Source organism: Aedes albopictus, chromosome 2, assembly GCF_035046485.1.
Source record: "Aedes albopictus strain Foshan chromosome 2, AalbF5, whole genome shotgun sequence".
Taxonomy (NCBI): Eukaryota; Metazoa; Arthropoda; class Insecta; order Diptera; family Culicidae; genus Aedes; species Aedes albopictus.
This window is the reverse complement of record NC_085137.1, coordinates 49,089,721-49,117,611: the sequence shown is the minus strand read 5'-3', so window position 1 is coordinate 49,117,611 and position 27,891 is coordinate 49,089,721.

Sequence of the window (27,891 nt, the reverse complement as noted above, 5' to 3'; positions counted from 1 at the left end):
AAACTCGATTTTTTCAGCACTCGTCGTATTTATCCAACTCGGCAAGCCTCGTTGGATAAATGTACGACTCGTGCTGAAAAAATCATCATTTTGCAACTTGTTGCATAAATAACTATTTCATCATACAAAAAATCACCTCATTACTGCAAATCTAATACTTCACTGATTGCGTCCTATTAAAACACGTCGATGTTGACTACATTGTCTTACCAACAATATTTCCGCTCAGGAACGAAAACTCAAAAACAAAACATCTTTGGTTTAGGCTAATTTTGCCTTGAAATTTCTTCGATGAATTCCTTATTTATTCCTACAGGTCGCCTCCTACGAGAAATTCTCCCAGGTGGTTCCTCCGTAGCACAATTTCTCCAGATCGAGACTCTTGGGGTAGATCTTCTGAAAAATAAAGTAGAAACTTGAGAGGAATTCCTGACAAAACTTCAGGAATTGTTTCAAGGTGTCTTGAAACCTGGGGGAACTTCGGATCCGCAGGAGTCACTGAAGAACCTCCCAAACAAAGCCCTAGAGAAGTTTATGAAAAAACTTCCAGAGAAATTCATGAAGGAACTCCCGGAGGAATTACTGGAAGCATTTCCGGAAGCAAAGCTGATGAAAAATTCTTTGAGGTAACGATGCAAGCAAGGAGAGAGGTTAAGTGACTGCGTTCAACCTACTTTATATTTGAATGAACCGCCAATAGATAAACGTTATAATAAATGAGTAGAGTAACTCATTTGTTCGTCTGTGCAATAAATTATCTCTGCAGTCCAAAAGGTAACCTGTTGTTTCGTAATAAAAAATCAAAAGACAAACAATTCAATTTCAAAACAACACTTCTGCATCAACATGTCTAAAGGGTCTAACTCGTTTTGTAAACAAACATTGTTTCTGTCGCTGTAGGGCTCATCTTGATCCACCCACGCATCTGGAGGCCGTTATCAGAAAGAGCGAAGATTGATCTTTCTGATAACGGCCCCCAGATGCGTGGGTGGATCGAGATAGACCCTACAGCGACAGAAACAATGTTTGTTTACAAAACGAGTTAGACCCTTTAGACATGTTAATGCAGACTTGATACTCGAAGTCACACTCTATTCTCCCTTTGTTAAACGATTTTACGCAACAGAAAAAAAATCCTCTTCCCCATAATCCGGGTCAAACTATCAGCACTGATTAAAACGGCATCAGCGAACGATCCCAATGCGACCCATCATCGACTTCGGGAGCATCAAAAGAAGCACCCATTATGGAAATCATTTTCACACCCTCTGGCCCCCGTCTGTCACCCAATTCCGGACCATCAACTGGTGGTCGATGGGAAGTGCTCTGTGACTGTACCTAACTAATACTAACTACCAGCAGACAGAGACGAAAGCAATAAAACGGACATCTCTATCATCGTAACATCACCATAAAGCGGCAGAACAAGGATAACAGCAGTCGTCACGAGTGTGCGAAAAATTTCCTCTCTCTTCCGATGCAAAGAGTCGGGAAATTGGGTGCATCGGCGCTCTTCCAACCACCCACATCTGTGCTGGGTAGAGGTAACAGCCAGGGTCGGCCCATCTTGTCAATTACAAGCAAACACAGTTTAGAGTACGAAATAGTTTTAGGAACACACGAATCTTATGCCGTGACTCAGAGTTAATGTGAAACATTTGAGTTCAGATGCTTAATGTTCAAACTTATTTTATACGAGAGTCGGCCCTGCACTTATTTACCACTGCTCTGAATGTTGAAGCCTAGCCTGTTACAGTTTGTCCTTAGTTATGCGGTGGGCTGTAATTTAAAAACATGATCTGGATGTATTTTTTACTGTTCAGATTCTATGATGCTGCGTATTTTCATAGTAGGCTTGGCGATTCGCTAAGATGATTGCAAATTCTAGGTGAAAGCAAACAAATATGAGAGTTTGAATGTTAAAATTTCCTCTCGAACATTTTTATATGAACACCAGTTGGGACTCTTTCTGGAAATTGTTCAGGAAACCCTTTTGAATTTTCTTTCAGATTTTCTCCCAAGATTCCTTGCATCTTTCCTTTTGTTTTTTTTTTTGTTTTCCATCCTTGAATTCGTATGGACAATTTTCCGTAGTTGCTCAAGCGATTCCTCCAGGAATTTTGACAACGATCCTTTCAGAAACTCCCCGGGATTCTTCTTTCAAAAATCTACCAGGATACCTAAATGAATTCTAATCGACATTGTTCGTAAGTGGACTGTATTTTACGATTCTCGACATAGACGGACCGACGACTTCCCGAAGAGACCACTTAACCAGGGAACCAGAACCGGAATTAAAGCACCAGGCTTAACGTTTTTACACTCTATTTACATACTATTTACATGGTTTTACTTTGATTTGATTCGAATTCAGTTTCTAATTACTGCGACGACACACGTCTTAACACGTCGGACGTACAGCGAACAATAATTTTGCCTGAGGATAGGAATTTTCCTCCTTTTGCGCCCACTCTTCCTTCGCGTGATCCTTTCGGGCGGTTGCGGTTGCTTGCATCACATGTTGTTTTTCGCGCAGCTGTGTGCTGCTGGAATCGCGCACCTCAGCAGGCTGCGGCTGAAGGTGCACGGAGAAAATTAATTATTCGTGGCGATCGGCCCGAACATCCTCCCCCGCGGGACCCTTGTTCTCGTTGGCCACACGGTTGTCCAGTATTGGTAGAGGGGCCAGTTTGTGGATCGGACGCTTCAGAATACCGGCCTTGGTTCGAACGTCCACCACACGGACTAATCCATCTGCTCCAGTATAGGCTGCTTCGATTTTACCCAGCTTCCATTGTTGGGGCGGTAAGTTGTCATCCTTGATAACCACCACCGTACCAGGTAGAATATTCTCCTTCTTCTTGTTCCACTTCTGTCGTACCTGTAACTCCAGCAGGTACTCTTCGGACCAGCGCTTCCAGAACTCTTGACGCAGGCGCTGGACGTACTGCCATCTGGAAAGCCGATTTTCCGGGATTCCATCGTAACTGGGCTCCGGAATGGCAGTCAGAGGGCGATCGATCATGAAATGACCAGGAGTTAACGGCTCGAGCTCCGAGGGGTCCTCAGACGGAGCGTACAAAGGCCGAGAATTGAGCTGAGCTTCGATCTGGCAGAGCAAAGTCGAAAACTCGGACATCGTCAAGAGGCTTGACTGGCACTTCTTCTTCAGGATGGTCTTGACACTCTTCACTCCTGCTTCCCAAATCCCACCCATGTGTGGGGCGTTCGGGGGAATCATCTTCCATTCTATCTGCCGGGCCTGGCAGAACTCGAAAATCTTGAGCTCGGTAGCTTCCTGCTTAAAAAGCCGATAGAGCTCGTTCAGCTCGTTGCGAGCACCGACAAAGTTTGTCCCATTGTCGGAGAATATCTGCTCAGGGACACCACGGCGAGAGACGAATCGCTGGAGGGCGGCAATAAACGCGTCAGCCGAGAGATCCTCAACTACCTCCAGATGTATGCCCTTGGTGACCATACACACGAACACGCTGACATATCCCTTTAGGGGAGGCGCCTTTCTTCCTCGTTGCTTGATGAGCATGGGTCCCGCAAAGTCAACGCCAACCTTCACGAAAGCGGGAGCCTTGTCGCACCTTGCGGTGGGAAGATCCCCCATGAACTGATTAGCACACGGAGGGTTGAGCCGGAAACACCGCACGCAATTTCGGGTCACCTTGCGTACAGCAGAACGAGCTCCTAGGATCCAGAATTGCCGGCGGAGCTGTGCCAGCAGCGCCGACGGTCCGATGTGCAGATTCTCACGATGTACAGCTTGAATCAACCGTTCGACGGTTTCATCGTTCTTAGGTAAGATACACTGATGCTTCACCCCGTACGGCAAACTTGAATGTCGCAGTCGTCCACCGACGCGAATCACTCCATCATCCAAAAAAGGGGTTTAATGCTTTTAATCTTTTGCAGTACTCACCGGACTCCATAATGGCTACCTCCTTACCAAAGTGTAGTGATTGAACTACCCTGACGATGACCTTCAACGATTGGCGCATTTCGAACACGGTGGGGAAACGCTCGGTGGTTCGCTTGTTGACTGCCTTCTCCTTAGCATTCCGGCAAAAACGCAAGACGTATGCCAGAACTCGCTGCAGCTTTCTGAAGGACTCATACTTCTGGAATACTGGCAGCTTCTCCAAGGTCACCACCGCTGAAGCTACAGTGGCCTGCCGCAACTCGGGAACATCTGCATCGGATAGTGGTTCAGGGACCACCACCTGATATTCTTCACTGCGCAGGAACAACGGACCATTCCACCAAAGATCGTTCCTTTGAAGAGCGTTGGCAGACTGGCCACGCGACACTACATCGGCTGGATTTTCCAGCGTATTCACATAGTTCCACTTGAATTGATTTCCAGTAGAGTTAATCTCACTTACCCGGTTTCGCACAAACACTTCCAAATGTTCCGGGTTCTTCGCTAGCCAAGCTAGCACCACTTGATTGTCTGACCACAACAAAATGTCACGAAAGGGGAGCGCTAATGATGCCAGCACTTTCTTCACCAATCGGTGCAGCAAAAGCGCTTTCTCTGAATGGTCAACACTGTCTTCGGAACGACCTTTGATTTTGCGCACAGCAACCTCACTACTGCAGCTTGACCAGGTGCGATCGACCTGATGTACACACAGGCACCGTAGGCCTCCAAGGTTGCATCCCCAAATCCGTGCAACTCGAAGGCAACAGCTCCAGTGACCACGACGTGACGGGGAATCCTAAGACTGGTAACACCTCTTAACGCATTCAGGAACTCTACACACTTTTTCTTCAGCTCTCCTGAGAGCTCTTCGTCCCATTCCAACTCTTCTTTCCAAATGCTCTTCATCAAAAGTTTACCGATAACGATGACCGGCGCCACAAGACCCAAGGGGTCGAACATTCTTGATATGAGCGACAGCACTTGCCGCTTTGTTGCACTATTTTCACACACTGTTGGAATGGAGATGAACTGCAGAGCGTCCAAAGTTGGGTTCCACATTAGTCCCAACGTTTTGATCACTTCACTTGAACCACTTTCGTCGATGCTGACCAGCTCGTCCCGATCGCTTTCCGGAATCCGCTCCAGCAACGTAGGATTATTGGAAGCCCACTTATGCAGATGGAATCCACCGGCCTTGAGCAGGCCAATCAACTGCACTTGAGCCTCGCTTGCTTCATTCAGGTCGTCAAACCCAAACAATGCGTTGTCCACGTAGAAACTATTCTTCACGGTGTCAGCAGCCACAGGATACTTGAAGCCTTCGTCGATAGCCAATTGCAAGAGTGCCCGCGTTGCCAAAAACGGGGCGGAAGCCGTTCCGTAGGTGACTGTTGTCAGCTCTAGTACACGAAGCGGTTCGGAAGGAGTTTTCCTCCAGAACACACGAGTTAGCGGCGTATGCCGCCGATCGACGAAGACTTGTCTGTACATTTTGGCCACGTCAGTAGCCAACACGTGGAGCGGGAGACGGAATCGAAGAGAGATGGACTGCAGATCGCTTTGAATGATGGCGCCAATCTTCATTACATCGTTGAGCGAGCGACCAGATACCTTCGCCGATGCATCGAACACCACACGGCACTTAGTGGTAGTATTCGATGGCCGCAGCACAGCATGATGAGGTAAGTACCACTTGATGATACCTGATGGATCTTCACTAACGTTCACTTCTTTGCAGTGCCCAAGACTCTCGTACTCGTCCATGAAATCCTGGTACTGCTTCTTCAGATCCGGATGTTGTGAAAGCTTTCGCTCCAGCGCGTGAAACCTTCTTAACCTTCCGTAACTCGCGCGGTTGGCTACCTGCCTCAGCACCACGCTAATGCTGAGTACAGACAACGAGATTTTTTCAACGTGTTGTACAAAATACAACAGCGCGATCGCTCGAGGGTTAATGCAAGCGGCCTGGAATCTCCCAATTCGCTCACGGACTCCTTCAGCGGCAGCTCGACGATGTACCGCCCGGAAGCATCCCTACGATGAGTCGCTTTGAAGTGCTCCTCACACTCCTCTTCTTCGCTGCTACGCTCGACGACATCAGCGACATCTTCAACTTCCCAGAAGCGTTGAATGGACTGGCTTAATTCGTCCATCGTGACTGTGTGCGAATAAACTGCTCCATCAGATACCGCACCTTCTTCGAAGACTAACGGCTTTTCGGGCCCGTTTGAAGTTGATCATTAATATTAACTTCTTTTCCCGATCAGCCTAGATAGCTGTGTAGTGTCGGTAGCGGTTAGTTCAACTGGCTAAGAATAGCACTACGGACCGCCTGTTCCAGTGGTAGGAGTCCACTAATCAGGTGACCCCTAATTCATGGTGTTATGCGGCTTTACGCTTACCGTGCCTAGGAATGAATGGTTAGGGGGGTATTATAAAAACCTAATCGCAAACGGAGCCTGTGGAGTACCAGGGCACCCTCCACAGTATTTTGCCCTTACTGCGCTAACCGGAGCAATAGTGCGGTGGACCTTGTGTTTCTCCGAGACAATCAGCTGCCCTTCTTCAATCTCATACTTGAGGCTGAATAAGGGCGGGATTATGAAGATGTTATTAATTAGTTTAAATTTTCACCTATATGGTTTCGCATTATGCGTTTTACACAGTGTATTCTGTGCATCCTCGCCTTTGGCGCACTCAAATCGATACCGATCTGGCTTTATTGTTGCTGTTCTTTGTTGTGCTGTGGTTGTTAAGAGTTTAATCTTGCCTAGTTTGGGTAGTGGCTACGGTTAGGATAGCTCAGATCAATCTTCAGCACAAAAGAACAGCAACGATCAATCTTTGTAGACTTATGCAAAATGGTACAGCCCAAGTGGCGTTAGTCCAAGAACCTTACTTTCGTAAGGGGAATTTCTATCTAGGAAACCTTGTGAATCCGGTGTTTGCTACTTTCAGTAAAAATGAAATGGCAAACTCACGTGTCATGCCTCGAGCATGTGTGCTTGTCAACAACGCAATCGTTGCTACACTCATCTCTGAACTAACTACCAGAGATGTATGTGCTATCACAATCGATGTATCTGTTGGAAACCTCAACAGAAAATACGTTTATTGTTCGGTTTATTTACCGCATGATGAACCATCCCCTACGGATGCTTTCAAGCAAGTCATTGCATACTGCACTTCAAAAGGCCTTCCGCTAATTGTTGGTAGTGATGCTAATGCTCACCATATAATCTGGGGCAGCTCAGACATCAATTTGAGAGGCTCCAGTTTGATGGAATACTTAAGTAGTACAGATCTTGGATTACTTAACATAGGCAACCGCCCAACCTTCTTGGTATCTGCTAGAGAGGAAGTGTTAGACATAACTCTTTGCTCTAGCAGAATTAGTCACGAGCTGACCAATTGGCATGTGTCAGATGAAGAATCTTTATCTGACCATCGCTACATCTTGTTTGAACATGTGAATGTTACTTCGCAAACTTTGCGTTTCAGGAACCCCCGGTCAACTAACTGGGATCTCTTTACCGATTTGGTTGCAGCCAAATTTCATGGATACTCACCATCAATTGACACTCCAAGTGATTTAGATGAAGCCGTTGATACTACAACGGCCTTCATCATGGAAGCTTTTGAAGAAGCTTGCCCTCTGCGGTCTGTGAAGACCACAAGAGGAACCCCTTGGTGGAACTCTGATCTGGCCAAGCTCAGGAAACAATGTAGAAAGAGTTGGAACAGACGACGTTCGGCTGGATCGGAGGCTTTCAGGTCGGCTCGCAAGGCCTACCAGAAAGCTCTTCGGTCTGCTGAACGATCCGGCTGGAAAAACCTTTGTACAAATGTTTCCAGTCTGAGTGAAGCCAGTCGATTGAACAAAATCCTTGCAAAATCTAAGGATTTTCAAGTGAACGAACTTCGTTTGCCAAATGGTGATTTCACTTCCTCTGATGAGGAAGTTTTGGAATGTTTATTCAGTACACACTTCCCTGGATGTGTGGATATTACGTCTTCGGATGAACCTGATGTCTTTTCTTGTAGTTATGATTCTTTAGCTTCGGCTCGGAGTATCATAACTTTAGAATCGATTGAATGGGCACTTAATAGCTTTGCTCCTTTCAAATCTCCCGGGGCAGATGGGATTTATCCTATTTTGCTTCAGAAGGGATTTGATTATTTCGAACATGTTTTGAAACAACTACATGTTTGCGGTTTTGCTACAGGGTATATTCCCAAATCCTGGCGGGATATTACTGTAAAGTTTATTCCGAAAGTGGGTCGTGCGTCGTATGAAGAAGCAAAGAGCTTCAGACCTATCAGTTTGACCTCTTTTCTTCTGAAATGCTTAGAACGCATTGTCGATCATCACATCCGTGATGTTTATCTGGCCAATGTGCCTCTTCATGTGAACCAACATGCCTACCAATCTGGAAAGTCCACTGTGACTCTTTTACACAAAGTTGTTTACGATATCGAGAAGGCATTCGCTCAAAAGCAATCCTGCTTGGGTGTTTTCTTAGATATCGAGGGTGCCTTTGACAACGTGCCTTTCGATGCCATATTGGAAGCCGCACGGGGTCATGGTATATCTCCAATGATTTCCAATTGGATTCACCAAATGCTCAAAAACCGACATCTCTTCGCGACATTACGTCAAGCGGCGATTAGGAAATTGAGTGTTTGTGGATGCCCCCAAGGGGGAGTCTTGTCACCACTTTTGTGGAATCTCGTAGCAGATACGCTATTGAGGCAACTCAATAATAGCGGTTTTCCTACTTATGGTTTTGCCGACGACTACCTAACATTGTTAGTCGGTATGTGCATCAGCACCCTTTTCGACCTGATGCAAAACGCTCTTCAGGTAGTTGAGGGTTGGTGTCGCCAATATGGCCTTTCGGTAAATCCGAGTAAAACATCTATTGTTCTTTTCACGGAAAAGCGAAACCGTAATGGTGTTCGACCTTTACGTCTCTTTGATTCTGATATCAATGTGACTGAACAGGTAAAGTACGTTGGAGTCATTCTTGATTCCAAGCTTTCCTGGACACCTCATGTTGAGTTCAGAATCAAGAAAGCTTGTATGGCCTTCGGGCAATGCCGGCGAACCTTTGGTACAACTTGGGGTCTTAAACCCAAGTATATCAAATGGATTTACACAACTGTTGTTCGTCCAATATTGGCGTATGGATGTCTTGTGTGGTGGCAAAAGGGCGAAGTGAGAACGGTCCAATCAAAATTAGGCCATCTCCAAAGGATGTGCCTAATGGCGATGTCTGGAGCGTTCTCTTCAACTCCTACGGCAGCGCTCGAAGTTCTCTTTGACGTTGCCCCACTACACATTCATCTCAAACAAGAAGCACTTTCTTGCACTTACCGTCTATGGGTACTCGGTTTACTAGAGGAAACTCCTGTGAACCGCAGTTCAACACACACCACGTTGTTTCCACTTTTGGTGAATTGAGACAAAGTTGTCCTTGCTCCAAGTGATCTTACAATTGCTTGTAATTTTCCATATAGGACATTTTCCACAAAATTCCCTTCCCGGGAAGAGTGGACATCTGGTTATCTGGAGAGAAGTATTTCAGACGGCATCGTATGTTACACTGATGACTCCCTTCTCGAAGGTCGAGCAGGTGCTGGTGTTTATTCTCGTGAGCTAAGGCTGTATCAGTCTTATTCACTTGGTAGACACTGCACCGTTTTTCAGGCCGAAATCTTTGCTCTTATGTGCGGAGTGCAATCAGCACTTCAGCAGCACGTAATGGGCAAAGTAATATACTTCTGTTCAGATAGCCAGGCTGCTATTAAAGCACTTGCTTCGGCCAACTCCAGGTCGAAGATAGTTATCGCTTGTCGAACTCAAATCGAGGAGCTGAATTCAGCCAACGCTGTTCACCTTGTATGGGTACCTGGCCATTCTTCCATCGCTGGAAATGAATTGGCTGATGAGTTAGCTCGCACTGGAGCATCACATGACTTCATTGGCCCTGAGCCAGCTATTCCGATATCGAAGTGTTGGGTAAAGCTTCAGATTCACACCTGGGCTGCTACTCAACACAGACAATACTGGAATAGTTTGGAGTCATGTCGTCAAACCAAATTGTATTGTACTGAGCCATCTCCAAGGGTGGCGAAGTATCTTACAAATCTGTCAAAGCAAAATTGCAGCATGCTGGTCAAAGCATTGACTGGCCACTGCCGACTCAGTTATCATATGGCGAATATTCAGCAAGCTGATTCATTTGCCTGTGATAGCTGTGAATCCGATTATGGAACTTCGTATCATTTAATATGTAACTGTCCAGTTTTTGTGCAATTGCGTTTCCGAGTACTCGGTAAACACTTATTAAGTGAAACTGACTTTAGAAACCTGAATCTGCAGGACATTCTGCTGTTCTTGACCCGCTGTGGTAAAGAGCTATAGGCTTTCTTTACGCTTTATGCGATATCACAGTGCTCTTTTCAGGGCGCTGTTTGAACCCATTGTGGTACGCTTATGCGATATTACAGTGTCCTTTTCAGGACGCCATGTGAACCCATTGTGGTACGCTTATGCGTGTATGAAGACCCTATTCCATTACCTGTCCTTTTCCCTGTCCCATCCTTTCTTCCTTCCCTTCTCCCTCAGGTAAATGATGAATAGGCTCGTGTTTATGGCGATGGCACAAATTTCCCAAACGGAGGAGAACGTGCCTCTGGAGCCGACCTACTGATACCTGATAGCGGCGTATGCCGCCGATCGACGAAGACTTGTCTGTACATTTTGGCCACGTCAGTAGCCAACACGTGGAGCGGGAGACGGAATCGAAGAGAGATGGACTGCAGATCGCTTTGAATGATGGCGCCAATCTTCATTACATCGTTGAGCGAGCGACCAGATACCTTCGCCGATGCATCGAACACCACACGGCACTTAGTGGTAGTATTCGATGGCCGCAGCACAGCATGATGAGGTAAGTACCACTTGATGATACCTGATGGATCTTCACTAACGTTCACTTCTTTGCAGTGCCCAAGACTCTCGTACTCGTCCATGAAATCCTGGTACTGCTTCTTCAGATCCGGATGTTGTGAAAGCTTTCGCTCCAGCGCGTGAAACCTTCTTAACCTTCCGTAACTCGCGCGGTTGGCTACCTGCCTCAGCACCACGCTAATGCTGAGTACAGAAAACGAGATTTTTTCAACGTGTTGTACAAAATACAACAGCGCGATCGCTCGAGGGTTAATGCAAGCGGCCTGGAATCTCCCAATTCGCTCACGGACTCCTTCAGCGGCAGCTCGACGATGTACCGCCCGGAAGCATCCCTACGATGAGTCGCTTTGAAGTGCTCCTCACACTCCTCTTCTTCGCTGCTACGCTCGACGACATCAGCGACATCTTCAACTTCCCAGAAGCGTTGAATGGACTGGCTTAATTCGTCCATCGTGACTGTGTGCGAATAAACTGCTCCATCAGATACCGCACCTTCTTCGAAGACTCCACCAACAACCCAACCAAATTGGGTCTCGCGAAGGACAGGAAGTTTGTCATCGAAAGTAATTTCTCCGGGTAGCAACAACTTAAGGAACCATTCGTTACCCAAAAGCATATCCACCTTGCTCGGATGGAAAAAATTCGGATCGGCTAGATGAACACCAGCGGGAAGCTCCAACGCGCTGATATTGATAACCGATGATGGCAGATCTGATGTTACCTTGTCAGTTACCAGACACTTGACCTTGGCATGGAAATCCCTGTACCTCGACGAAAGATGCACCGTGCCACTGTTGGATGATTGGGTCTTCGTACTGTTGACCCCGAACATCGTGACGTTCGACGAATTCAACTTCAAGCCCAACTTATCTGCCACGGACTGCGTCACCAAATTGACTTGAGACCCACTGTCCAATAATACTCGGCACGGATGCGGCTGGTAGTTTTTGTCCATTACGTCCACTACCGCCGTGAGCAGCAGCACTTGCTGCGAGTGGATGGCCACGCTGGAACACGTAGCTGTCGTCGACGTTGATGATGATGATGAACCTTCTTGCTCTGGAACTGGCGGCGGGGCCAACTTGCTTGGTTGATCTGCATCTTGCTTGGGTTTCTCCTCGGCGTGAAGGAGACTATGATGCCGACGCTTACACTTCTGGCAGGATTTGTCCGATGAACAGTCGGCGCTTCGATGGCCTCTTCGTAGGCAATTAAAGCACACGTTGCGCTCTCGCACCTTGACCAATCTTTGCGGAACAGGAAAAGCGCACTGATGATTGGCGTGTGCCTTTCCGCAAAAATCACACTTTGTTTCCTTCTCGCTTGACGAAACGACTGCGTGGGCTTTCTGCACCGACGACTTGTTGGATGCAGACACGGACTTAACAGGAACCGTGGATGACTTCTGGTTGCTGGCTTCGACCCTCTCGGATGAAGGTCTGCTCCTTCAGGAACGTCAGCATCTCGTCGTAATCGGGAAGCTCACCGTGCTTAATGGTGGACTCCCACATATGGCGCACGTCGTTGTGCAACGCTGCCGCCAGTAGATGAATCACGAAATCCTCACCTACTCCATCGAAATCTCGCTCCAGGAACTTGAGACCTTCCACATGCTTGCTACACTCGTCGACCAGACTCCGCAGCTCCAAATGGCTCTTCTTCGTCATGCGCTTAAGATTCAGAAGACCATGAATATGAGAGTCGATAGCGTGACGTTTGTTCTCGAACCTCTCTTCCAGAATTTGCCACGCGTGGGCGTAGTTGCCTTCGTTGATCGTTTTGGCATCGATGAGACCGGCTGCACTACCGACCAGAGCCTTGTCCAGATGATACAGCTTGACTGCCGGCGGATCTGGACCCTTATCCACGAGATCCTTGAACATGGCCTTGAACTTTGGCCAGCTCTCATACCGACCGTCGAAAGTGGGAACCGGCATGCGAAGTGGTTGATGGATGACAACCGGTGCTTGCTGAACTTGTTGCGCCGCAATCGTGGCAGCAGCTGCGGCCGCCGCGGTGGCTCTGACCTTGATGAGCTGATCCTCCAAGAGAATGGAAACGGTGTCGTGAAGGATATCGAACTCCTCGTACAGCTGCTCATGCTGCTCGTAGTCATCATCCGACACCTCGTTCACGATTTGGTTGTGAGCTTCGTTGTAGTCCTTATGGGCTGCTTCCACCTTCGCCATGTAGACTTTGATCTCAGCTTCCGTCAGCTGGACCACCTCCTCTTCATTTGGGCGAATAGTATTAAGGATACGAGTGAGCTTACCTTTGGCCGCGCCGCGGACACGGACGAGTCGTTGGATATTTTCCATGGTGGCCAACTTTTCAGTCAACCTTAGCTTCTTCTTCTGCTTCTTGCTTAGCGGTGTGGTAGAATCCAGAGTAGACTGCCCAAGTGCAGAACTAGCTCCAGACGCCGCCGATTGCTGCTGCTGCAAATCACTTTTTTCCGGCATGCCACCGTGGACACCACTTCATGTCAAGCCCAGTGCTCGATGTTGGTTGGGAACACAGCCAAGTCTATGCTCACGCAACCGGATTCCACTAACGGACACAGTGGCAGAACCGAAACACTATCTTCACAACAGCCTTCTTCACTTAACAGGGTTTAGCACCCCGGGAATTGAGCACTTAATTGCTCGCTTCAATCAATTTCTTCGATGGACTAGACCATCAGCACTTTCCCAAAATGGCGCCCGCGCACTAACATTTGTTCTTCACAAAATGGTGATGTCGCACCAGCACTGTACTTCGACGGCGGCCATTTTGCTCACACCGACAACGTTTGATTTTTCCACGGATTTCCGACTTTTTCGGATTTTTGCTTCACTTATTCACTTCCTGGTTCTTCATCCGGTTCCGGAACAGTCGGAAAGGCACTTCACTTCACACGATCCGGTTCGACTGGACCATATTTATGTTCGTAAGTGGACTGTATTTTACGATTCTCGACATAGGCGGACCGACGACTTCCCGAAGAGACCACTTAACCAGGGAACCAGAACCGGAATTAAAGCACCAGGCTTAACGTTTTTACACTCTATTTACATACTATTTACATGGTTTTACTTTGATTTGATTCGAATTCAGTTTCTAATTACTGCGACGACACACGTCTTAACACGTCGGACGTACAGCGAACAATAATTTTGCCTGAGGATAGGAATTTTCCTCCTTTTGCGCCCACTCTTCCTTCGCGTGATCCTTTCGGGCGGTTGCGGTTGCTTGCATCACATGTTGTTTTTCGCGCAGCTGTGTGCTGCTGGAATCGCGCACCTCAGCAGGCTGCGGCTGAAGGTGCACGGAGAAAATTAATTATTCGTGGCGATCGGCCCGAACAGACATTCAACCTCTTTTTCCGCCCCGAAATTGGGGGCAATTAAGCCACTGCGTCCAATAAGTTGATCTTTTATGGCATTCCGTGTTAGAGTTTCTTCCGGGATTCCTCTTGAGATTTCTCTCGAAGTTTCTACCGGTATTTCTGTTAGAGGTTTTTCGGGATTACTAACAGAGTTTTTCAAGAAATATCTACCGAAGTTTGCCCCGGAGTTCTCATAGAAGTTTTTTCTGTATTTTTTTCCCCAAAATCACTTCCTTTACTGATATGTTTTTCTAGAGTTCCTTTCGAGATAACCTCCAACGATTTGGTAAAGAAACAGTCATTGATACAGATTCCGGTTGACTGACTTGCACTGCGGCATACGACCGTGAGACAACAGTGACTGGCATCGCTTTGACGAGCCGACAATGATCCAGCTGTAAGGCGGAGCGAGTGGCTTCGCTTTTGCTGATTCTCAACGATCTGGTCGAGAGATAGATATCAGAAGGATCTGCTCAACACATTCTAGAAACACGCTTAGAAATCCCTTGGCAAACAAAAGTGTTTGTAGAGCATCCGGCGAAAATCTTAGGGGGAACTAGAAGGAAGCAATCCCGAACATCCTCTAAGTGGAATCCCATAAGGAACTCTGAAGAAGTCTGAGTAGGAATTCCGGCTGAAATCTGGTGAGAAATTCCGATAAAGAAATCCGTTGGTTCAATTAGAGGAACCCCGATGAACCTCTAACAGAATTCCCGGGACAAACTAGGGGAAAATCACGGAAGAAACTCCGAAAGAAATCCCACAGGGAACTCAACGAGCGATTATGGGAAAACCTCTGGATAAAATCTGGTGAGAAGCTACTCAGGTTGACAACCCGGGAGAATCTGGGAGAAGCTTAATGAGGAACTTTGAGATAAACTTCTACAGATGTCTCGGGAGAAGCTACTGCAGCAAAATCATGAAAACACTGTGAAAAATCCCAGGAAAACCTTCTGTAGAAATCCCGGGACAAACTTCGGAAGCTATCCTATGAAGCAATCGATAAAAAGCCTTGGAAGAAATCTCGGGAAAATACTCGAAAGTATCCCGGAGAACTTCTATGACAATTCCCATAAAGAACCCAACTAACATTTATTGTGAATGTAAAAGTCAACAAAGCGTCCTCAATACAGCTTGATGCTGAGTTGCTGTGTTGTACATATGGACGGAAGCTTATATGCAAGCCCTATACCGATGAATCTGGCGAATTTAATCCACATGTATATGCTGTGCAGGCAGCTTCTAGGCCACCAAGTTATAACTCTTTTCTCGACTCCTATGTAATTACTAACTCAACAAGGCGCTTTTTCAGCCTTTTCAATGTTTTTAAATACAGTGGGGACCCGATTTTGTCAGCCCCCGATTTTGTCTACCCCCGATTTTGTCAGCTTTTTGACCCGATTTTGTCAGCCTTTTTTGAAGTAAAAAATAAATTTTATTTCATTCAGAATTTAAATTTTATAATCATTATTAATGCAGCTGATGTCTTTAGGCGCCATAGAAAAATTACGCAATGAACAAAACTCGTGTAACTTTTGAAAACGGCCAAGCTTGTTTTGCAAACTACCACATTGTTTTGAACCAATATTGTTTTAAATTGCTAAAAGATTCCAGCTCTCTCTCTTCTTGGCGTAACGTTCCAACTGGGGCACAGCCTGCTCCTCAGCAGCTTATTTTACGAGAACTCTTAAAATTTTTAACTGGGATCCCCCACAGCAAATGTTTATTTTACATTTGTTCATATATCGTGAGGTAGTCATGAAGAAATTTTATACACAAGGTGGTTAAGGAAATGTCGGTTATGAAATGGATTCTGAGCTAACCGGGAATCAAACTCCTCACCCTCAACATGGTTTTGCACGTGCAATCAGCGCTCACCACATCGGCTATATGGGCTTAAGGCGAAGCTGGAAGCATTTCCTCACTTTTTGGTTTACGATTTTTTATTTAATAACGAAGCAATATTTTCAAAATCGGTTTTCGTGCACATGTAGAGTATGGATCAAGGTATCTTCTGATTCATGTAGTAGAAAATGTTTCTCGTTTTTGCAGAAACCATTTTTGAACAAAACTTCACGAAAAAATGGTTTCTGCAAAAATGGAAAATATTCTCCACCTCAAAAAAATTCAGAAGATACCTTGATCCATACTTTACATGCGCACGAAAACCGACTTTGAAAATATTGCTTCGTTATTTAATAAAAAATCAAAAACCGAAAAAATGCTTCCAGTTTCGCCTTAAAGGCTATTCTTCTGAATTTCCTCAGGAACAGAACAAACAATAAACGCTGCCTGTTGTTGTGATTACAAGTCAATCCATTTACTTCTTTCCGGCATCTCTTGGATTCCTTTAGGTTTACTTGTTTAGATTGATCCAGATAGACTAACATTTGAAAAGGGCACAACAATCATTTCGAATTTTTGCTTCTTCCTTCCTTCTGAGCACATGGCCCATTTTTCATGTAATCTCTGACCAGTAACAGATAGAGTAGACTGCCCTCTATCTGATAACGGGATAAATTTGCACAAATAAATTGAAATACGCCTAGACGCGGTGGGAGAAGTTGAGAATGCAATGGTTGTTCCGCCCTTTTTACATGTTGGTCTAGATTTATTATGAGATTTGTATTGTAGATTTCCTGCTTGGATTGCTTCAAAAATTTCTGTCAGAATTGTATTCATTAGAAACCCTTAAGAAACTAGACATGAGATTCCCCAAAAAATTCTTGCTGTGATTCTTTCAAGAACTTTTGGTGCGGTTTCTTGTAAGAATTTTTGCTGGTATTTCTCCAAGAATTCCGCCGGAAGTTTTTAAAGGAATTCTTCTGGGAATTTCTTAACGATTCATTAAGGTGTGTCTCTTTAAGCTTTTTTCAGGCGTTCCTCCTGTGATTTCTCCAGAGGCTTTTCTTATTTTTTAAATAAGCTAGGATTCCTACAAAAGTTTCGCTGATATTCTTACAGCATTTTTTTTTCAAAAATGTTCTACATAAACTCCTACAGCTATGTATCTAGGGGTTTCTCCAAGGATTTCTCAATAATTCCTCCTACATTTGCTACGTGGATTTATCCAGGGATTTTCCTAGCGATTCTTTCAAGCCATCCTGCTGACATTTCTCCATACATATCTGTTCATGAACTTCTGCAGGAGTTCCTCCAAGAAATTTTCTAGAAATTTCTATAAGAACCATTTCAGATATTTTCCTAAGAATTGTTCATGCATTCTTCCTATGGTACCCCCAGGTTGACTAACTCCTGTTGAGATTCCTTCAGAAATTTTCCTCTAGTTATGTATTCAGAGTATTCTGTTGATATTTCTGAAATAATTCCTATATGAATTACTGCGTGCATTAGTCCATGAATAAATTTACGGAAGGCACAAATTCCCCAAATGGAAGAGAACGTGCCCCTGGTGCCAACCTACTGATGAATAAATCTTGCGATTTTCCAAGGGATTTCTTCAAGATTTCCTTTTATGGTTTCTTCAGGGATCCTTCTAGGAATTTCGAAAAATGTTCCTCTATTAGCCTTCAGTTATTACTCATACAAGAATTCCTCTAGAGATTTCACTATGATTCCTCTTTTAGATTTCCCAATTGGGCATCCTCTATGGATTTCCCGGAGGTCCCGCTTGAGATTTTTCCAGGGTTACCTCTTGGTATTTCTTTACGAAAATCCCTTGGTATTGCTTCTGAAATTCCTTTAGAAAATTTTGTTTCAAATTCTTCTGGAATTCATGCTAGACTTTAACAATTCATTTTTGCTATGGTTTCTCCTTAAACTGCTCCTGATATTTCCCCAGTACTTTTTAACAGGAATTCCTCCATGGATTTCTCAAGGAGATTTCTTGAAAGATCGCAATAGGGATTCTTTCAATGATTTTTCAGAAAATGCTAAATAAATGCCTCTAGAGATTTCTACGGAGATTGCAGTAAGGATTCTTTCAGAAATTACTTATCCGGAGCTCCCTTAAAGGTTTTTGCAGAAACTACTTACGGGATCCCTCCGGGAATGTCTTGAGGGTTACGTTTCTCTAAAAATTTCCCCGAACATTTCTTCAAAGATTTCTCCAGAGATTCTTCAGAGATTAGGCTCTGGAAATTAAAGTGGAAAGGCAGCGGAAACGTAACCAATTTGGACAGTTTGAGTGTTTATACTTGTCAATCAGATGTTGGTTTATTTTCATTCGTTGACAGCTAAAGTTAGATGTTATGATTTAAACTGCGCTAACCAGTGTCAACTGTCTTCTGTAGACCACAATTGCTAGAAGCTAGGAGAAGGCTGTGTTCCAGTAGGGATGTTATGACAAGAAGAAAAAGAAATAGAAGATTTAATAGGTAAGGTACACCGGGGCAAGTTGAAACGGGTGGGGCAAGATGAAACAGCGGGTTAACATGATGTTTTCTAATGATGACAAACAGTTTGATCGCCATAACGCCTAATTTTTGGTTTAAACAATCTTTTAGCGAAGGAAAAATTTCCAAATTGTATTGAAACCTATTTCAAAACTTCGTGTTTCATATTGCCCCACCCGTTTCAACTTGCCCCGGTGTACCTTATGCAGTAAAAAAGCACTGAATGTTAACTTTGCCAAATACCATTTTTTTCCTGTGCCCTTAACACTCTTTTGATTTTTTTCACCACAAAAGGTTCGTTCAAATATTATGTAACGCAAAATTTTGCCAATTTTAGACCCTATCCGCTATCCCTCCACCGCGAAACTATTTTTGAAAGAGAAATTTTAAAATTGTGTTTGAAGCGTAACACAGCGCTGGGCTCCTCCCCCTCATTGGCGTTACGTAATATTTGAACGAACCCAAAGCAGACTCTCCACACCTATCTCCGTCTCTGACAAGCTCAGAACAATTTTTCATGAATAAAAAAATGCTTTTAAAAAATGTCCCGATTTTGTCAGGTACCCGATTTTGTCAGCCCAAAATGCTACCAGGGGCTGACAAAATCGGGTCCTTACTGTAATAGTTATACGGAATCCTAAAATTAATCGATTAAATATAATAAGTTTATGGATACCATGATGGAATACATGTGCAACTATAATCATCGCTTTTAAAATTGAATAATTAAAGTACTTGCCGCTACTTGGAATCGAACTCCCGATCTCCGTATCCACTAGTACCGATGATGTCCTCGCTGCCACACTGCTATATATAAATAGCATAGAAAATAGCCCGTTTTGTTTTACTCAAGACAAGGCTTCGTAATTGCGCCCCAAGAAACCTTACACAGCTTCATCTTGCTGCAAAAGCTTGTGAAACGTCAAACGCAATAATGTTTACATTAAACAAGCTGTTTGGTTACGCCAACAGGTTCTTTGTCACAGCTTCTAGCTGAACAAGTGTTCTTTAAACAGCTACGAAGCACTGCTGTTTTGTGTTTTGGCAACATTACAAAACGAACTGTATAAAAGCAGCTGTTTTATTGGCGGGGATACTTATTCAAATAGCACATCTCCCGACAAACCTTCCAGAGTTGGATTGAACGGCAATAAAAGCAACCCAAATAATTTCTCAACACAGGGATGGATAGCTGTAAAGTATTTGTGTAGTAGCTATATATACCGTTTAAAGTTTGTTTTGACAATAATGTTTACATCCGACAAGCCGTGTTGTATACCAACAGTTTCTTTATTACAGCATCTAGCTATAATAATATCGCATACCGGCCTTCAAAGCGCCGCTGGTTTGTGGATTTGTCAGTATTACAACTTGTACTGTATAGTAGCAGCTGTTGTGTTGGTGGGGACTCCTATTCTGTTTGTTCAAGTTTACACATCTTCCGAGAAATCTCTCGGAGTTGAAATAGGGTGCAGTAAAGGCAGCTCCAGTGTCAAGTGATTGATTTCTGAAAACAGAGTTTGATAGCTGTATGGTGCTTGTTTTGCAGCCGTGTATTGGCTTATAGTTTATATTTGACTAGCTTCCCTTTTATTCAGCGTTGACTGCTTCAATTCGATGGTTACACAACAGAAAGCAAATGACTGAAGCTTAAAACGCTGAAAATGTTAGTTGGGAACTCCTGGAAAAAAAAACGTGTGAAACTTTGGGAGTGATTCCGGGAAAATATCTAGATGAAATCCCGGAAGAAACTCTGAGAAAAATTTAAAGGAACTCTTTGACATCTTTGACAGCAATTGACGAAAATCACTGACTGAAATTCTGGCAGCTACTCGACAGAAATTCCGGAAGGATCTATTGGAAAAATCTCTGGAGTAACTCCTAAAATTCTCAGGAATTATAGGAGAAATTCTGGCTCTGTAATAAATTTCTGAGGACGTCTCGGAAGGAATTCCTGCATAAGTCCTGGAAAAAAAATCTAATGCAATTGCATAACAATTTGTTAAAGGAATTCCGTAACATTCCATGGGAGAAATTCCGGAGAAACACAAACCTCTGAGAGAATTCCCGGGATGAACTCAGAGGAAACCGTGGAAGGATCTTGGCAGTAGAAATCCTGAATGCACCTCTAGGACATATAGCTGGGGAAATCCCCTATGATTTTAAGGAGGAAATCCGGCATAAACTTCTGCAGAAATAATGAAAGAATCTCGTGAAAAAAAAATACCATGATAAACTTCTGTAGAAATTCCGGAACAAACTCATGAAGAAATCCTGCGAAAATGTCAGGAAAAAAAACTTGGGAGAAATCTTCAGGAAAACCCTGGAGAACCTATAATAAAATGCCCGGGAGGAACTGCGGGAAAATCTTTGATGGAACTTTGCAAGAAATTCTGTGATGAACTTTGGAAATTATTGAAGGTAAACCTGTAGTTGAAATTCCAGTTGTAATTTAGGCAGAAATCTCGGAAATACCTCCGGCAGAAACCCCGGGATGGGCTTCTGAAATTTTTGGAAATAATGTAGAATTAGCATAAGTTAAAATAAAAATAAAAATAAAAATAAAAAAAAAAAAACAAAAAAAAATAAAAAAAAATTGGAAAACTTTTGTAAAAATCCTGAGATTGTTGAAAAAATATCGTAAGAAAGCCAATTACAAAATTCCATGAAATACCCCGGAAAACCCCAGAAAATCCCGCGAGATCCCACGAGAAACACTTAAACCTATTCAAATTTATCAATTTAATACTAATCCCTAGAATATTTTTTGAGATCATAGTTTTCCTTGAGAGCTCACTAGTTCTATTGATATACCCTAAAATTTATATCGGCTAGGCCCAAATCGTTAAGTTTCCGTAGATATTTACGAAGTTACTTTAAGGTTCAGGAATTTTTACGGAATCCAAAACATTACCGCATCACCTAGTAATTTCTCACGACTTGTTTCACATTTACTAAACACAACCCCAGTATAATAATCGCCGCGAATAACCTCCAATTTCGGGTCTCCAGTTAGCCTAGTGGTTAAGGCTATGGATCGCCCATCCGGAGACGGCGAGTTCGATTACCGTTCCGGTCGGGAAAATTTTCTCGACTCCCTGGGCATAGTGTATCATTGTGCTTGCCTCACATGGTACAACATTCATGCAATGGCAGGCAAAGAAAGCCCTCCAATTAATAACTGTGGAAGTGCTCAAAGAACACTAAGTTGAAGAGAGGTACGCCAAGTTCCAGTGACAACGTAGAGCCATACAGAAGAAGAAGAAGAACCTCCAATTTCCTCCCGCATTATTGAGGAAATCACCGTATGTGGCTAAGCGCACATTTGGTCCTTGTCGTTCTGTTGAGGAGAAGAGAAAAGGAAATCTCAACTCCTATCCTGTGATGGTGGTGGCGGATCCGGAGAGAGAACAACCATGAATATTGGATTTTGATTGGATGCTAAAAGCCAGTAGCACATTCATGGGATCGTTTTCATCGACTTAACAGCCTTTTGGCATCCACCGTTCGTATCGTTCCAATCGGAAGAAGCTCCTCTACACGGTGTCGCCGTATTCGAAGTTTACCGCCGGGGCGGAAGTTTGCGCCCGTTTTCATTTTCCCGGGGTTCCGTCGGCGAGTGTGTTATCGAGTCGAGTCAATCCTCTCCGCGGCAACAGAGTGATTTTTCCCTCGGGGGATGGAAATCGCATCGAGGCGCACGTCGCGGCCCGTGAGATAGCGATCGGAGGAAACGGTTCCGGTACATTTGCGGCATATTTCAAGTGTCCGTGTCGAGGCGGGCTTTCCAGGGTTGAATGTGTGCGTGAGCTAATCTCGATTGTACGACACTCAATTTGATTACTTTTTATTATTATAATCATTACACAAACATTCAATTGAATGAACGTGTTAAACAGCGAGTGGAAATGGGAAAACCCCACGAAAAGCGCACGATGGCGGGAAGGGGACGAATGGTGTTAAATGGAAATTGTCAACTGTTCTGCACACCGGAGCTGCAGACTATGGGCTTCTGGAGTGCAGACTCCAAGGAGTGAGTGTCATTATCGTTTGGTGTGCCGCGGCAGTTGGTTCAACTTTTGGAATTTAGTAGTGCTATCTCGGGGAACGTGATTTGAAGAAGTTCAGTGCAGCTGGAAAGTTTGTTGGCAACGACAGAGACAACGTCGGCAAACGGAAGCCAGCCGAATTATGATAGGAGGATTAAACTAGACGTGGCTGTGTGTACACTTACCTGCGGATATGTAAGGAATCGGCACATATGCTAGGAGAAGTTTTCTGGTGACACTGCAGATAGTTTCCACAATTGTGAACGACAAAGCTCATACGGATACATTGTTTGTGATACGGGAAAACTTAATTTGCAGTTTTTGTGTGGTGGAAAACTTGGTTTGGATAGTGATAATTTGTGAAGAACTAAGAAGATATTGGAACTGCTCGGAATAACGCATATGTCTGACATTTGGCTTGCAAAATCAGGAAACTTTTGTATGTAATAACAGAAACTTTCGTTTCAACGTTCGAAAAGCAATGGAAAATTGATCCGATTTGTCCGTTATAATCAAGTTTCAATATTTTTGGCAAAAAAAAAATCATCACATGAATGACATACGATTTCCCATAATTTCCTGCTTCGAATATTGAAGCTCGAATTAAACAAGATAACTTTTGTAGAGTGTCTCTCCACTCTCCAGTCAATATAATTGTAATTCAAATTTAGTCTCGAAGAGAATCTGCTAAAACAGTTTTACAGAACATTTGCGAGTAGGGAAGTGGCACCATCTCGGCAGGGCTCCTATTTTAGCCATTTTTCTGTTATAACTCAATCAATTTTGAACCAACTGATACAATTTTTGGAACGTGGTAAGATATGAAGAGTATCTAGCCGTGTACATAATTTCAAGTAAATTGATTTGGAATTGACTGAGTTATAGCGAAGAGTGCCCAAAATACCGGCCACTGCCTAAGTGGCTCGCTTCCCTATCACTGTATATGATCGCATAACTGTCCTATATGAATAGGAAATCCAGCAAATTCGGGACAGATATGCGATCATAGGCAGTATATTACTCCTTCATAAGTTTTCGAGTTTTTTGACCTATTGCTAGGAAACATTCGCAAATATGTTAGATTATGGTGGGGCAGGTTCTAGATAACTGTGACAGCAAGTGCATTACAACTTGAAAACCTGACAGATGGGGAGGAGGTCTAGAAATCCAGAAAAAAATGATGGACTAAATTTATTACTATCCCCCTTCGCATCAAGCGACTGTATGACGTATCATGTTGTGTTTTTAAAGTCATCCTCAAATGTACAGATTTTGTCCTTGAAAATTTTAACAATATTTTGTTAAAAACAATTACGTGCATATTAACTGGAACCTGGCCAGTTCACAGGTGTTTGGTTTTATTTAGGACTGAAAACGTCTCCTGACCACCGCTGTCGTCAAAAATGTCGTCTAAAGCACACACTGTTTTCATAATTCATTATGGTGGTTTCGAAATTACTACATTCGAAAAACAGTTTCCTTTGGAAAACCCGACACAACACATAATAGGGAGCATCCATCAAGTACTTCACGCTAAAATTGGGAATTTTCGACCCCCACCCCCCTTCGTACGGGTTTTTCCTATACCTAATACATTGCTCGTCACACTTTCACAAACCCCCCCTCCCCCCTAGGACCGTGACGTACTTAATGGATGCCCCCATACCCAAACTTCCCGTTTTGGGTGAAATGATTCAGATCAATGATGCACTATTTGCAATCAAGTGAGCATAGGAGCAATAAAATGCAAATGTTCAAATCCATCGAGCTGCAAGGAGTTTTTCAACGCATGCTTTTCAAAAACTCGCCTTCGCAATGATGATCTTTGAAGACTGGGTACCCGAGCAAAGACGGATAACTAAGTGATATCACTTTGATAATAAACTATGTTATCGATGTTATCATATTGTTATTTTTGTTATCATCTTTTCCAATTGATAATAATCAGATGATAACAAATTTAGTTATCGATAATTTTGATCTGTCGCGATAACATAAAAATACTAAATGATAGCAGAATATGTTATCAGTTTCCAAACGTACATTTCAAAGCTTTCCCAAAACTAAGGGTCTGGTGGACTTCGAATCTAAAAAAAGATTCCGCTTTCCATCTTCAATGCTATTGCAGTACGAAAGCGTAGCCTTCAACCACTCTCCGTCTCACTGAGTCCCTCTGGTACAAAGGTATCGGCTGTGACCGGTAATCACTCGATCAGGGTTCGAGACCCACTGGGCGCAATAGTTGGAAACATGAATTATGTACATAGGGAATCGCGCCACTTGGGCGGTGGCTTCTATATTCGTCTGTTTCCACTATAACTCAGTCAAATTTGAACCAATTGACGCAACTTTTGGAATGTGGTGAGATAGGTATAGTATCTACCCGTGTACAACATTTAAAGTCAATTGGTTCAAAATTGACTGAGTTATAGTGGAAAACAGACGAATATAGAAGCCACCGCCCAAGTGGCGCGATACCCTAAGAAAAAAATTTCAACTGCCAACTTTGTGGGTAAAGTAGATTTTTACTATTTTGGTCGGTAAAATAGCTCTGAATGATAACCAAATGATAACAAAACCTGTTATCAATCAGCTGTAAACTAAATGTTATATTGAATAAAATGCTATATACCACAATTAGTTATCAACTTGAACTCAATGATAACTTAACTTCTTATCATTTTGGTATTCGTGGAGTTTGGGATTTGGGTTATCATTTCTGTTATGTTGGCTCTTAATTCAACCTAAATGATAACAAGCTCAATTATCAAACGAATGATAACCAGATAACAAAACTTGTTATCATTTATATTATCCGCCTTTGCTCGGGTAGCGAGTCACTATTTAGGGTCTGTGTCAATTGGCGAATTAAAATTAATTTTTACTTAAATTTGACAGTTCAACACTTAAACTTAACAGTTCTCCTAAGGAAATAATTATCGAACTGTCAAGTTTAAGTGAAAATTAATTTTAATTCGCCAATTGACACAGACCCTTAGTGACTTGGTCACTATTTTTGTGTAAGTCACTAGGTTCAGCACTTTTCAACTAAAGTCACTATTTTCAACTATTTTCAATGTCCTGTGAAAACAAGAGTTGATATTTAAAATAGTGAAAATTAAGCTTTGTGTTACTGAAGACTATAAAATGTCTAGTATTTACGTATATGTAGGTTTGTTGGCAAATTCATCAATCACCTAGAGAGAGAGACTGACTTTGATTAGTAGTGTTGTCTTTTTGCATATCATTCATTTGACTCCACTTCAAACAAAATTTTGCGATATCATCCTCGATAAAAACAAAAAATCCTAGGTTTTTTTTATTACGGGAGCGGTCGCGTCGTGTACTGAGTACACACACAATGAAAAATGCACGCTTATGAGGCACAACGTGAGCGTGGTGTCGCTAGAGGTAGTCGAAGACGCGACTGCTCGATGGTTAAGCGTTTTTCATCATTCTTGCTAAAATTCTTGGCGGAGTTAACGTTAAAATTGTCAGTCAGCATTTGTAACGAATAAATTGGAACCTTACGAATGCTCATTTTATTACCCGTATCGGGCCCCACGTTTGGGAACTAGATACGCACAAAAAAATGGAACATTACAAATGCACAAAACACAAACATGCCACACACAACATTAATTGTGCCCAGTTATCTAAATAGAAAACGAAGTCCAATCCCAGGGTGACGAGATTTCATTATTGTTCTTGGTCCATCAGTCAATCCTGTGATCGCTTTTCTTCTGGCGGATTGCCTTTTGTTTGCAGCGTTACTTGCTTACATAGGGTATCGCGCCATTTGGGCGGTGGCTTCTATATTCGTCTGTTTGCCACTATAACTCAGTCAATTTTGAACTAATTGACCTGAAATATTGTACACGGGTAGATACTTTACCTATCTCACCACATTCCAAAAGTTGTGTCAATTGGTTCAAATTTGACTGAGTTATAGTGGAAAACAGACGAATATAGAAGCCACCGCACAAGTGGCGCGATTCCCTAGCTTGTGTTTGGTCTAGGAATTTCTAAACCCAAGGGGGCATCCTGATTTGGGCAACAACACAAGATCGTCTACAATTTGATGTCCGTGTTAGGGTACGGCTTGCGTGTTTTGAACTGGATTGCTCCTGAAATGTTTGAAGCGCTGCAAATATACACTAAATAGCATACGATATAAAAAAATATGACTAAATGTAAACGTAACACAATCCATGCAACAATCGAAGAATTTTCCATGAATTGTATTCTGGAAAACCTGCTATTGCTGTGTTGCTGTTAGATATATACTACTTATTTCTGAATTTCTTGCAAGATCTACCGTATGATATTCTGATGTAGTACCAGGAAGAAATTATGGCAGATTTCGTTAGTTCGATAACATTCTTCAAGAAATGTCTTACAAATGCAATCCTGAAAAACAGTGCTCCATTACCATAAGAATGCCTGGAATATTTGTTTACAGTACTTCGCAAATATGTTCGATAAACAATATTTAAATAAAGAATAACTCTGCTTTCGGAAAATAATCGTTGTCGAAATACTGGAAGACTTGTACTTCTCCCGTAATGGCACGAAGAATCCGCTAGGAAGTAGTTGTTAATATTTTGGGAATTTCATCTTCTTTAAATAGGGTAGAAGCTTCAGTTTTGGCCAGTCCGGAGTTTTGGCCATAGTGCGGTATTTCAATTTCGACATTTCAATTAAAAACTGGAAGAAAGAAAATATTCCCTTAAAAAATCAGCTCCCATATATCTATTTTGGCTCCCATAAGAAATACACGTGATTGGCGAAAATAGAAACCAAACTTAAACATATGGCCAAAACTGCGGCAGTGCTTCTATTTTGGTCAGTGCCACTTACGATTGGCTTGATTTCTGCATTTTTCCTTCAAAATATAGATTGAAACCTTTCATTTGACACGTTGGTTGTTTTCATAGGATTATTGGTTATTTTTATAAAAATGTTTCCCTTAGACTGGCCAAAACCGGTGCCCACACCCTATGAGATAAGGATGTACGCCACGAAAAACTTCAAGAATTCCATTAAAATTGCCTTATAACTTACTTTTATTGATTCCCACATTTTTTTATTTTATTTTGAGAGGATTCTTGCAAAAATATCCAAAAAAATCATACATGAGAAATTCTTACTAACATTTTCTATGCAAGTGTTTCGTCAGGGCAGGAATTGCGCCAAAACATCATCCAACA